Source organism: Eubalaena glacialis, chromosome 16, assembly GCF_028564815.1.
Source record: "Eubalaena glacialis isolate mEubGla1 chromosome 16, mEubGla1.1.hap2.+ XY, whole genome shotgun sequence".
Classification (NCBI taxonomy): Eukaryota; Metazoa; Chordata; class Mammalia; order Artiodactyla; family Balaenidae; genus Eubalaena; species Eubalaena glacialis.
Genome location: NC_083731.1, coordinates 38641770 through 38655860, shown reverse-complemented (window position 1 = coordinate 38655860; position 14091 = coordinate 38641770).

Here is a 14091-nt window from a genome sequence, read left to right as displayed (position 1 = left end):
TAACATCCCTAATCATCCTCCTTGGTGAATTCAATATCTAGGCTAATGATACCTCCAAAATATATTTGTATTCATTTTCCTCTGTTGACCTGAAATAGACTGTCAGATATTTCTCCAGCCGAAATGGGTTTATTCAGGATGAGTAGAGAATTGCAATTTGAGGTCTGCAATGATGTCAAGCCACACAAAAGTCTCTGAACAACAAGGGAAGGAGAACACTTTTATAGAAGTTGGGAGGGCTACAGTAAAGAAAAAGAACATGGTTTTACATTGGCTGAGTCTTTGCTAGGAAAGAAGAGGAGTCATTCTTTCTGTTGGGCTCTGCTGTCATTGCAGGGCATGAGAGCTCCCCCTTCTGTTCCCCAAATTTACATAATTGAGCTTTGTGTTCATTAATTTTTACACTTCTCTCCAGCACCATGTCTAAGTGGCTGTCACCTTTAGCTATCAAATTCGTTTCTCAAATTTTTAATTTTTCCCCATCCAATCCATTCTGCACAGATCAACTTTAGTATTCCTTTTATATCCCAAACAGATCATATAAATGTTTTTCTTGAAATATTTACAAGTTTCATCATTTTACTTAGAACAACATCTAACTGTGTGCCTTATTTTTACCAAGCCTCATAAGACCTGGAAATTCCAACCTCCCAATCTCTCGGGTTCTTCTTACATTTCTTACCATTCTCTTTTTTTTTTTTTTTTTTTTTTTTGTTAACATCTTTATTGGAGTATAATTGCTTTACAATGGTGTGTTAGTTTCTGCTTTCAAACAAAGGGAGTCAGTTATACATATACATATATCCCCATATCTCTTCCCTCTTGCGTCTCCCTCCTTCCCACCCTCCCAATCCCACCTCTCTAGGTGGTCACAAACCACCGATCTGATCTCCCTGTTCTATGCGGCTGCTTCCCACTAGCTATTTTACATTTGGTAGTGTATATATGTCCATACCACTCTTTCACTTTGTCCCAGCTTACCCTTCCCCTTCCCCATGTCCTCAAGTCCATTCTCTAGTAGGTCTGCGTCTTTATTCCCGTCTTACCCCTAGATTCTTCCTGACCATTTTTTTTTCTTTTTAGATTCCATATATATGTGTTAGCATATGATATGTGTTTTTCTCTTTCTGACTTACTTCACTCTGTATGACAGACTCTAGGTCCAGGCACCTCACTACAAATGACTCAATTTCGTTTCTTTCTATGGCTGAGTAATATTCCATTGTATATATGGGCCACATCTTCTTTATCCACTCATCTGTTGATGGACACTTAGGTTGCTTCCATGTCTTGGCTATTGTAAATAGAGCTGCAATGAACATTGTGGTACATGACTCTTTTTGTGTTATGGTTTTCTCAGGGTATGTGCCCAGGAGTGGGATGGCTGGGTGGTATGGTAGTTCTATTTTTAGTTTTTTAAGGAACCTCCATACTGTTCTCCATAGTGGCTGTATCAAATTACATTCCCACCAACAGTGGAACAGGGTTCCCTTTCCTCCACATCCTCTCCAGCATTTATTTTTTATAGATTTTTTGATGATGGCCATTCTGAACAGTGTGAGATTATATCTCACTGTAGTTTTGATTTGTATTTCTCTAATGATTAATGATGTTGAGCATTCTTTCATGAGTTTGTTGGCAATCTGTATATCTTCTTTGGAGAAATGTCAATTTAGGTCTTCTGCCCATTTTTGGATTGGGTTGTTTGTTTTTTTAATATTGAGCAGCATGAGCTGCTTGTAAATTTTGGAGATTAATCCTTTGTCAGTTGCTTCATTTGCAAATATTTTTCCCACTCTGAGGGTTGTCTTTTTTCTTGTTTATGGTTTCCTTTGTTGTGCAAAAGTTTTTAATTTTCATTAGGTCCCATTTGTTTATTTTTGTTTTTATTTCTATTTCTCTAGGAGGTGGGTCAAAAAGGATCTTGTTGTGATTTATGTCATAGAGTGTTCTGCCTATGTTTTCCTCTAAGAGTTTGATAGTGTCTTGCCTTACATGTAGGTCTTTAATCTATTTTGAGTTCATTTTTATTTATGGTGTTAGGAAGTGTTCTAATTTTATTCTTTTACATGTAGCTGTCCAGTTTTCCCAGCACCACTTATTGAAGAGGCTGTCTTTTCTCCACTGTATATTCTTGCCTCCTTTATCAAAGATAAGGTGATCATATGTGCATGGGTTTATCTCTGGGCTTTCTATCCTGTTCCATTGATCTATATTTCTGTTTTTTGTGCCAGTAACATACTGTCTTGATTACTGTAGCTTTGTAGTATAGTCTGAAGTCAGGGAGCCTGATTCTTCCAGCTCGGTTTTTCTTTCTCAAGATTGCTTTGGCTACTCGGGGTCTTTTGTGTTTCCATGCAAATTGTGAAATATTCTGTTCTAGTTCTGTGAAAAATGCCAGTGGTAGTTTGATAGGGATTGCATTGAATCTGTAGATTGTTTTGGGTAGTAGAGTCATTTTCACAATGTTTATTCTTCCAATCCAAGAATATGGTATATCTCTCCATCTGTTTGTATCATATTTAGATTTTTTCATCAGTGTCTTATAATTATCTGCTTACAGGCCTTTTGTCTCCTTAGGTAGGTTTATTCCTAGATATTTTATTCTTTTTGGTGCAATGGTAAATGAGAGTGTTTTCTTAATTTCACTTTCAGATTTTTCATTATTAGTATATAGGAATGCAAGAGATTTCTGTGCATTAATTTTGTATCCTACTACTTTACCAAATTTATTGATTAGCTCTAGTAGTTTTCTGGTGGCATCTTTAGGATTCTCTATGTATAGTATCATGTCATCTGCAAACAGTGACAGTTTTACTTCTTCTTTTACGATTTGGATTCCTTTTCTTTCTTTTTCTTCTCTGATTACTGTGGCTAAAACATCCAAAACTATGTTAAATAACAGTGGTGAGAGTGGGCAATCTTGTCTTGTTCCTGATCTTAGTGGAAATGGTTTCAGTTTTTCACCATTGAGGACGATGTTGGCTCTGGGTTTGTCATATATGACCTTTATTATGTTGAGGAAAGTTCCCTCTCTGCCTACTTTCTGGAGGGTTTATATCATAAATGGGTGTTGAATTTTGTCAAAAGCTTTCTCTGCATCTATTGAGATGATCATATGGTTTTTCTCCTTCAATTTGTTAATATCGTGTATCACGTTGATTGATTTGCGTATATTGAAGAATCCTTGCATCCCTTGGATAAACCCCACTTAATCATGGTGTATGATCCGTTTAATGTGCTGTTGGATTCTGTTTGCTAGTATTTTGTTGAGGATTTTTGCATCTATGTTCATCAGTGATATTGGCCTGTAGTTTTCTTTCTTTGTGACATCTTTGTCTGGTTTTGGTATCAGGGTGATGGTGGCCTCATAGAGTGAGTTTGGGAGTGTTCCTACCTCTGCTATATTTTGGAAGATTTTGAGAAGGATAGGTGTTAGCTCTTCTCTAAATGTTTGATAGAATTCGCCTGTGAATCCATCTGGTCCTTGGGCTTTTGTTTGTTGGAAACTTTTTAATCACAGTTTCAATTTCAGTGCTTGTGATTGGTCTGTTCATATTTTCTATTTCTTCCTGGTTCAGTCTCGGAAAGTTGTGCATTTCTAAGAATTTGTCCATTTCTTCCAGATTGTCCATTTTATTGGCATATAGTTGCTTGTAGAAATTTCTCATGATCCTTTGTTTTTTTGCAGTGTCAGTTGTTACTTCCCCTTTTTCATTTCTAATTCTATCGATTTGAGTCTTCTCCCTTTCTTTTTGATGAGTCTGACTGATGGTTTATCAATTTTGTTTATGTTCTCAAAGAATCAGCTTTTAGTTTTATTGATCTTTGCTATCGTTTCCTTCATGTTTTTCATTTATTTCTGATCTGATCTTTATGATTTCTTTCTTTCTCCTAACTTTAGGGTTTTTTGTTTTTTGTTTCTCTAATTGCTTTAGGTGTAAGGTTAGGTTGTTTATTTCAGATATTTCTTGTTTCTTAAGTTTGGATTGTATTGCTATAAACTTCCTTCTTAGAACTGCTTTTGCTGCATCCCATAGGTTTTGGGTCATCATGTTTTCATTGTCATTTGTTCCTAGGTATTTTTTGATTTCCTCTTTGATTTCTTCAGTGATCTGTTGGTTATTAAGTAGTGTATTGTTTAGCCTCCATGTGTTTATATTTTTTACAGATTTTTTCCTGTAATTGATATCTAGTCTCATAGCATTGTGGTCAGAAAAGATACTTGATATGATTTCAATATTCTTAAATTTGCCAAGGCTTGATTTGTGACCTAAGATATGATCTACCCTGGAGAATGTTCCATGAGCACCTGAGAAGAAAGTGTACTCTTGTTTTTGGATGGAATGTCCTATAAATATCAATTAAGTCCATCTTGTTTAATGTATCATTTAAAGCTTGTGTTTCCTTATTTATTTTCATTTTGGATGATTTCTCCATTGGTGATAGTGGGGTGTTAAAGTCGCCTACTATGGTTGTGTTACTGTCGATATCCCCTTTTATGGCTGTTTGTATTTGCCTTATGTATTGAGGTGCTCCTATGCTGGATACATAAATATTTAGAATTGTTATATCTTCTTCTTGGATTGATCCCTTGATCATTATGTAGTGTCCTTCTTTGTCTCTTATAATAGTCTTTGTTTTAAAGTCTATTTTGTCTGATATGAGAATTGCTACTCCACCTTTCTTTTGATTTCCATTTTCATGGAATATCTTTTTCCATCCCCTCACTTTCAGTCTGTATGTGTCCCTAGGTCTGAAGTGGGTCTCTTGTAGTCAGCATATATATGGGTCTTGTTTTTATATCCATTCAGCCAGTCTGTATCTTTTGGCTGGAACATTTAATCCATTTACATTTAAGGTAATTATCAATATGTATGTTCCAATTACCATTTTCTTCATTGTTTTGGGTTTGTTATTGTAGTTCTTTTCTTTCTCTTGTGTTTTCTGCCTAGAGAAGTTCCTTTAGCATTTGTTGTAAAGGTGGTTTGGTGGTGCTGAATTATCTTAGCTTTTGCTTGTCTGTAAAGTTTTAATTTATCCGTCAAATCTGAATGAGATCCTTGCTTGGTAGAGTAATCTTGTTTGTAGGTTTTTCCCTTTCATCACTTTAAATATGTCCTGCTACTCCTTTCTGGCTTGCAGAGTTTCTGATGAAAGATTAGCTGTTAACCTTATGGGGATTCCCTTGTATGTTAGTTGTTGTTTTTCCCTTGCTGCTTTTAATATTTTTTCTTTGTATTTAATTTTTGATAGTTTGATTAATATAGGTCTTGGCGTGTTTCTCCTTGGATTCCTGGACTTCATTAACTATTTCCTTTCCCTTATTAGGGAAGTTTTCAACTATAATCTCTTCAAATATTTTCTCAGTCCCTTTCTTTTTCTCTTCTACTTCTGGGACCCCTATATTTCGAATGTTGGTGCATTTAATGTTGTCCCAGAGGTCTCTGAGACTGTCCTCAATTCTTTTCATTCTTTCTTCTTTATTCTGCTGTGCAGTAGTTATTTCCACTATTTTATCTTCCAGGTCACTTTTCCATTCTTCTGCCTCAGTTATTCTACTATTGAACTCTTCTAGAGAATTTTTAATTTCATTTATTGTGTTGTTCATCATTGTTTGTTTGCTTTTTAGTTCTTCTAGGTCCTTGTTAAACGTTTCTTGTATTTTCTCCATTCTATTTCCAAGATTTCGGATCATCTTTACTATCATTTTTCTGAATTCTTTTTCAGGTAGACTGCCTATTTCCTCTTCATTTGTTAGGTCTGATGGGTTCTTACCTTGCTCCTTCATCTGCTGTGTGTTTCTCTGTCTTCTCATTTTGCTTAACTTACTGTGTTTAGGGTCTCCTTTTTGCAGGCTATAGGTTCATAGTTCCCATTGTTTTTTGTGTCTGCCCCTAGTGGCTAAGGTTGGTTTAGTGGGTTGTGTAGGCTTCCTAGTGGAGGGGACTAGTGCCTGTGTTCTGGTGGATGAGGCTGGATCTTGTCTTTCTGGTGGGCACGTCCATGTCTAGTCATGTGTTTTGGGGTGTCTGTAATCTTATTATGATTTTAGGCAGCCTCTCTGCTAATGGATGGGGTTGTGTTCCTGTCTTGCTAGTTGTTTGGCATAGGGTGTCCAGCACTGTAGCTTGTTGGTCATTGATTGGAGCTGAGTCTTGGTGTTGAGATGGAAATCTCTGGGAGATTTTCATTTTTTGATATTACGTGGAGCTGGGAGGTCTCTGGTGGACCAATGTCCTGAACTTGGCTCTCCCACCTCAGAGGCACAGCCCTGATATCTGGCTGGAGCAACAAGAGCCTGTCATCCTCACGGCTCAGAATAAATGGGAGAAAAAAAGAAAGAAAGAATTTAAAAGATAAAATAAAATAAAATGCAAAAATAAAATGTTATTAAAATAAAAAATAATTATTAAATAAAATTTTAAAAGTAATAAAAAAGAAAGAAAGAAAGAAAGAAGAGAGCAACCAAACCAAAAAACAAATCCACCAATGTTAACAAGCGCTAAAACTGCACAAAAAAAGATGAAGAAAAACAAAAAGAACCAACAGACAGAACCCTAAGACAAATGGTAAAAGCAAAGCTATACAGACAAAATCACACACAGAAGCGTACACATACACACTCATAAAAAGAGAAAAAGGGAAAAAATATATATATATCATTGCTCCCAAAGTCCACCTCCTGATTTGGGATGATTCCTTGTCTATTTAGGTATTCCATAGATGCAGGGTACATCAAGTTGATTGTGGAGATTTAATCCACTGCTCCTGAGGCTGCTGGGAGAGATTTCCCCTTCTCTTCTTTTTTCGCACAGTGCCTGGAGTTCAGCTTTGGACTTGGCCCCACCTCTGCATGTAGGTCGCCTGAGGGTGTCTGTTCTTCATTCAGACAGGACTGGGTTAAAGTAGCAGGTGATTAGGGGGCTCTGGCTCACTCAGGCCATGGGGAGGGAGGGGTACAGAGTGCGGGGCAAGCCTGTAGTGGCAGAGGCCAGCATGACGTTGCACCAGCCTGAGGCACGCCATGTGTTCTCCCAGGGAAGTTGTCCCTGGATCACGGGGCCCTGGCAGTTTCAGGCTGCACGGGCTCCCAGGAGGGGAAGGGTGGAGAGTGACCTGTGCTTGCACACATGCTTCTTGCTGGCTGCAGCAGCAGACTTTGCGTCTCATGCCTGTCTCTGGGGTCCACGCTGATAGCCGCGGCTTGGGCCCATCTCTGGAGCTCCTTCAATCAGCACTCTTAATACCCTCTCCTCATGCACCAGGAAACAAAGAGGCAAGAAAAAGTCTTTGAATCCGGAGCCTCAGCTCCCAGACCCCACACGTCCCGGCGGGTGAGCAGACAAGCCTCTCCGGCTGGTGAGTGTTGGTCGGCACCAATACTCTGTGCGGGAATCTCTCTGCCGTGCCCTCCGCACCCCTGTTGCTGTGCTGTCCTCCTTGGCTCCAAAGCTTCCCCCCTCCGCCACCCGCAGTGTCCACCCACGAAGGGGCTTCCTAGTGTGTGGAAACCTTTCCTCCTTCACAGCTTCCTCCCACTGGTGCAGGTCCCGTCTCTATTCTTTTGTCTCTGTTTTTTCTTTTTTCTTTTGACCTACCCAGGAACGTGGGGAGTTTTTTGCCTTTTGGGAGGTCTGAGGTCTTCTGCCAGCATTCAGTAGGTGTTCTGTAAGAGTTGTTCCACATGTAGATGTATTTCTGATGCATTTGTGGGGAAGAAGGTGATCTCCACGTCTTACTCTTCCGCCATCTTGAAGCTCTCTCACCATTCTCTTGATTTGTTCTTGTCTTAAAAGCCCTCTGATATTCTCTGTATCATATCATGTTTTCTTACTGCTTCAAGCTCTTTACAATAAATTTTCTTTCTCACTCTCTTTCTCTTAAAAACAGAATGTAATTCCTCTATATTCCCTAATATATCGATAGTGATATAGATATCATTTTCATCCTTCAACTTAAATGCCAACCCTTAGAAAGAACTTTCCTCATCATTCTCTCTGATACATTCCTCTTCTTTGGGTTTTATAACACACTATTAATTTATTTTTTTATTCTGTTATAATCTGCCATAAGACAAAGAGGCCCTAAATTATTGTTTTTCATAATTATTTGTATACTCTAATAGAGAACATGAGGAGTATATATATCTTCCTAACTCCTTAGGGCACAAAGAAAAATGAGTCTCAGATGGAATTCTGCCACACATTCAACATCTGTTAGGAAAAAAAAAAGCAAACAAACAAACAAAAAAATCCAAAAGAATTTAATATCCACTTGCCAGATTCTGTGTCATTTTAGGTACTTCATCAGTTCATTGCCTAAAAGATGTACTAGAATCAAATCAAACAGTATGCTATTAGAGATGGTCAATTAACCACACAGTAAAAGGAAGTTATCAGTAATCTTCTAGATCATTGGCAAATGCAGTACTATTTCTGGTTTAAATATCAAGTGTCATTTCAAAGAACATAGACAAGTGGGCTCATCAGATCTTAATACACTCTTCAGGTAAGGATAGATGTATCTATTCAATACTTCTAACTAAAACACTTATTTTGAACACTACCCACTTTGTTAACAAAAATTTATTTTCAACATTGATATTGTTAATTATTAAGGCACCTTATGTTTATCAGAAATAAATAAAACTGAATGAAAAGATTGTTGTAGCTTCTTCTGGAGTGTTTTTAAGATACTATTTAGTAAGCACAGTAGAATGTAATCCTGATTAGGACATTAGACAGTTGAGTGTATTTACACACATGAATGTGTGTAATGAGTGTACATATAAACATACTGAAACCATTAATATCAATGTGACATAACATTTTTCCTCTCTCTCACCTCCCCCCCTCAACCAAGACCATTAGTGTCAATATGACATAGCTCTTCTCTCTTAAGACTGAGAACTGAGGTCATCTGTGTCTTGTTATTTGTTCTAGGAAATTGATAAAGAAAGATAAGATTATAAACCAATTATGTAACATCATATTTTGCTTCCAGAAATTCCTGCAGATTATTTTAACTGGGACAATATTCTACTCAGCTTAGGTGAACATTTCCTATCAAGCAGCAATTTAACAATCAAGAATCGTTCAAGACCCTCTTTTTGCAGAGTAACCAATCCTAAACTATAACATTCCACACTTTGCCCAATCTCAACAAGCTCTAATTTGATGGATCCTCTTAAAACATTTGATCTCAGGACAAAACGCTATATAATTATCCTCAACCTACTTCCCCCTTCCAAGACACTCCGAAGATTCTGTGAAAGCTGTGCTGTCCCTTACTATAGTGAACTGTGATTAACAGGGCTTTGCTGTATTAACAGGGTGTCTAGTGATATTATTTCCTTATACACTGAAGTTTTAAAAAATAAACTACAGTCAACATAACTACTTGTTAACTGTTAGCAGACTTTATAATAAAAGTTCTATTAGAGCAAGTAATACCTCCATCTAGCTCACCATTATACTTTCTGTTGCCAGCTAATGCCTGTTACATAATCAGAACTTTATTAATATTTGGGAGTGAATGCAGACATGAATCATTTCTATTCCTTCCAATGTATTGCCCTTCAGATATCCTCTTACAATACAAATTTTATTCTCCTACAAGTCTCATTTCAAATTTTACTTGATTCAGAAAGTCTTCCTGGCTTTTCTGTTCTGAATCACCTTTATTGTTTTGTTATATGCTGTGGCATTAATTTACCACATGGTATTTATATATTTATTGTGTTACTACCCTGTGTGCATGGCATTCCTTTAAACAATTATCTGCATTATGAGATTATTAAAACCAGTGTTTTCTTTGACACCTCTTTTCCTTTATAGCCACAGTGCTGCTTCCACCTTCACCCAGTTCTTCAAGATCTTTTACCATCACAGAGATCTAAATGTTATTTTTTAAAATTTAATTACTAATATTTCATCTTCCTTTCCTGCTTGTGATTTTCTCCATTGCAACTCTTCATATAAGAACAGTTGAATATATTTATCTCAATTAAATATATCTAATTTATTTAAGATACATCTTAAATATGTCTTAAATAAATATCATCCAGCAGAGTTTCAACTTAATTACAGTATTTAGATAATGATGAAGTGCCTATGTTCCTAAATATCGTTATAGGTCTCTTGACTTGACATTTATGTTAGGGGTGGTTATTAGTGTCCGAAAAAATATTCTAAATTCAGAAATTGGTAAAAGAGACTACTGGGTGTCTTGTCAGCACAATGTTGGGACTGATGTGTTATTGTCTATAACTCTATAGAGGCACAGGTTGACTTGCAGATTGTCCATTAAAGGTGGAAGTATTTCTCATCCACTGGGATCAATAACAATAAAGACTGTGGTTTATGGTCCTGTTGGACATTAACTGATTTTGAAAATAATACAAAAATATTTTCCTAATATTTCTTTGTTAAACTGCTTGAACTGTCAAATGTTCTTTGGAGAAGTTTTAACATCTTATGGGTTTTCTCATTAATTAATGAGTTAAGAAAAATCATTGACCATCTTTATTTTATATATTTGCATTAAGTCACATTATTACCTTTATGAAGTTTATACTGTAAGATTAGGCACTGTTAATGAAATCATTGTTTATATTAGTGTTTTATCCAAGTTTAAAGTAATTTTACAAGCAAGATCATGGTTTTTTGTAGTAGAAATACAGTATGAGTAGTAACCTAATTTAACAATCATGCTAAACAGATATTTTTCATACAAGTTGTAAGAGAAAGAAAACCCTGTTATTTCAAAAACTGCCAGCAGTATGAGAACATTCTCTAAGATGATCATGCAATTCATCTTAGGGAGTGAAGAGCTCACTTATTTGGACGAACTTTGTTAAAATCTTTTCATAAACAAAGATATGCAAAATATAGTTCTTTTGCTGGGAATATTCCAGATGATTCTCCTCAGGTTTCCAAACTTTAATATGCAGAAGTTCACCTTGGCACTGCTTGCAATATGCAGATTCTTGTGTTCTAATTCTAGGAATTTTGATTGAGTAGTTTTGTTTGAAATAACTTTCAATCAGCATTTTAAGCAAATGGTACCTTGTGCTGATTATTCTCCTTTGGTACCTTTCAACTCATATTTCATCCTTTCTCTCTCCTGCTCTGAACGCTGGGAGACCGAGTGTTGTACAGATTACATAACCCTGGTTTCCCTTCTCTCTGGCTACTGGTTGGCTTCAAGCAATGAAGGCATCTAGCAGAGGTCAAATGAAGGAAAAGACTGAGTTCAGGTTATGAAGCCCCTTACAACTCTGTTTTCATGTGGTTCTGAAAGTAACCGCATCCCTTTTGAACTATAGCTTCTGACAGGTGACTAAATTCACACTGGGATTCAATGTTGGAAATGGTTTCTGGCTGTTACTAGTCCTGGAGTGGCTTGAATCCTCCTATAAAACCAGTTGATTCCATCTACGACCCTATAAATAGCTACTTCAATTAAGGTTTTCAAAAATACAGGCCGAGTGTGTTGTCTTTTGAGGGAACCATGGTTGATATGAAGAACTGAGATGAAGGTTGTCCTTGCATTCTTATTCTTAGGAACAATGCTGTAAAATACCTGTGCATACTTCAGCCAATTTAAAGAAGTTCTTTTCTCCTCACATCCTTATGCTAGAATGGATTACTGAATAATTTTGATAATGGAAGCTCTAGCATCATGAAATTATTTTAGAGATTACTGGTTTTAGACTTTTTTGGCTTATTATCTTTTATAAGACAATAACCATATATCTTCTATGCTACACACACACACACACACACACACACACACACACACAGACAGACATAAACACAACACAAAATTTTACATGAAATCCTTAAGGCTTTAGGTACATCAGATTAAACAAAACTCTTGCCCAGAATATAGACATTCAATCTTGCAGGAAAAAATGCTGGCAGGGTAATGAAACTTTAGATCAATTTGTACATGTATATACACGTATACACTTAATCTCGTCAGATTCCTGACACGTTTTGATAACTATATTAAAAGAAACATTTATAAACATTTATAATAAGCACTTACAAATGTCTAGATAAATTGAAAACAGAGATCATGGTACTCTTATTTTCAAATCTGAGATTACTTTTTTAACAAAATTTTGTGTGTCAATACCTTAAAGTTGCAATTCTTATTAAATTAATGTAATATTAAAATTTCCTAAGTTCTTCTTTTAGGACAATGAAAAGATGTTATTGTATAGTTATTTCCCTTTTCCTCTGAACTATCAAATCTATATTCAATCACAAAAATATAATAGATATCAAGATAACAATATTTTTGTTTCTCACCTTTGCATAAAGTTGTTACACAATTTAAGGCTTTCCTTTTCTCGTTTTTAAACAAGACATAATGGTAGCTTTTTGCTTCCATCTACTCATTTACTTTTTGGGGAGCTGTCTATGGTGTAATCTTGGCTGGTATATCTTCCATGCTCACAAAAAACCACAGCACCCACATGCTACAATGCTCCTGTTTTCACGACTTTAGAAAAATTCATTAGTAACAATTTAAATTAGTCTGTTATGTTCTATCCCTGTTGATACAAATATAAAAGTCACTTAGAAAATATTACTAAATTGTGAAGTAAGACTGATATCTTGCATATTGTAAAACAGTCTCAACTGGGAAAAGATGAGACTGGGGATCCAGGTAGAAAATTAGATTGATGTGCTGTCCTCACATAATGGCATTTTCATTTCAGAGAACCCTACCAAGTCCAAAACGAAACCATTTTTTATAGTTGTTCAAAACCCCAAGAGAAATGAGTTCAGGTGTCTCAACTTAGTTTCTCATGTACAAAGGGACACATCAAAAAGCTGTCATAGACTGATAGTAATTTATCACTTTCACTTTTAAGAAGCCGTGGGATTACAAACATGAAGCAAATAACAGCAAAAAGAAGTATTTCTAGAAGCATTTTTTTCCCTTTTTCCCTCAGCTAGATGTTTCTATTTTATTGAAGAGTAGTCTTGCAAAACAAATAAAAATTACATGTTTTGTCATGATATATTCATTGAAATTTTCTTTAAATACTCAGTTATTAACATTTAAAATAGCAAAATCATGTCACTTGTAACCATTGTTTACAATAAATGTAACAGTTAAATGGTGTTACCATACATCTTTAAAATCATTATAAGTCAGACAGGCAAACAAAACCTAAATCTAGGTTTTCTTATGCATTTTTATTATTTAGATGGAAGATAGTTGGCTCCATAAATATGTAATATTTACAGATTTTGTTCTAAAGATTTTTTCATTGTTTGTTTAAATAGTTATAGTTAATATAAATAATTATGTAAAATCCTACAGATTTTGATGCCTTCAAAAGTGCAATAATGTGACATTACAATGTAGATAAATTATTTTAGATATTTGCTGTGGGTATTCAACTTTTCATTCACCCTCTAGTATCTTGTGACACATTGATCTTATGGAAATATGAAATCTCAACAGTGTGACAGTCAAGAGCAGTATATCAGTGTTTGAATCATTACTGAGGTGTGGGTCACAAGTACAGGATACTATGTAATTTATTCAAATATTATTTGGGTCCTTTCTCAGATATTAACTAACCAAGAATTATTAAATTAGATAAAAATCAGAAATATTTTTGATGATATATAATCTAAAAGTTAGTATGTTTATTACAGTGCATTTTCATTTTGAATACAAGAAATAGTGGGACATATTCAGCTGTCTTTTATAACAAATTAGAAGAAAGATGGAAAAGGTCAGGGCTTATTAAGAAGCAACATCTATTCTATGCTATTGAAAATGTCACAAAAAAGATAATACAGAAATTAACTCTGGTTAGTTGATACTGAAATAGAGAGAAAGTTTCAGTAGAGACTCATTGTGATTATCAAGCTGATGAGAGTAAATTCTTTGGGTCAGCAATTGTTTTCTTATTAGGAAAAATGTGTATTAAAGCCAAGCTGCACAAAGTGATATTTTATCAAGTTTTGAGAAGTCATGTGGCTGAATGGCTGAACTCATGTAAAATAAAATGAAGTATTAATACATTATCTAATAAGTATACATTGGAATGAATGTACT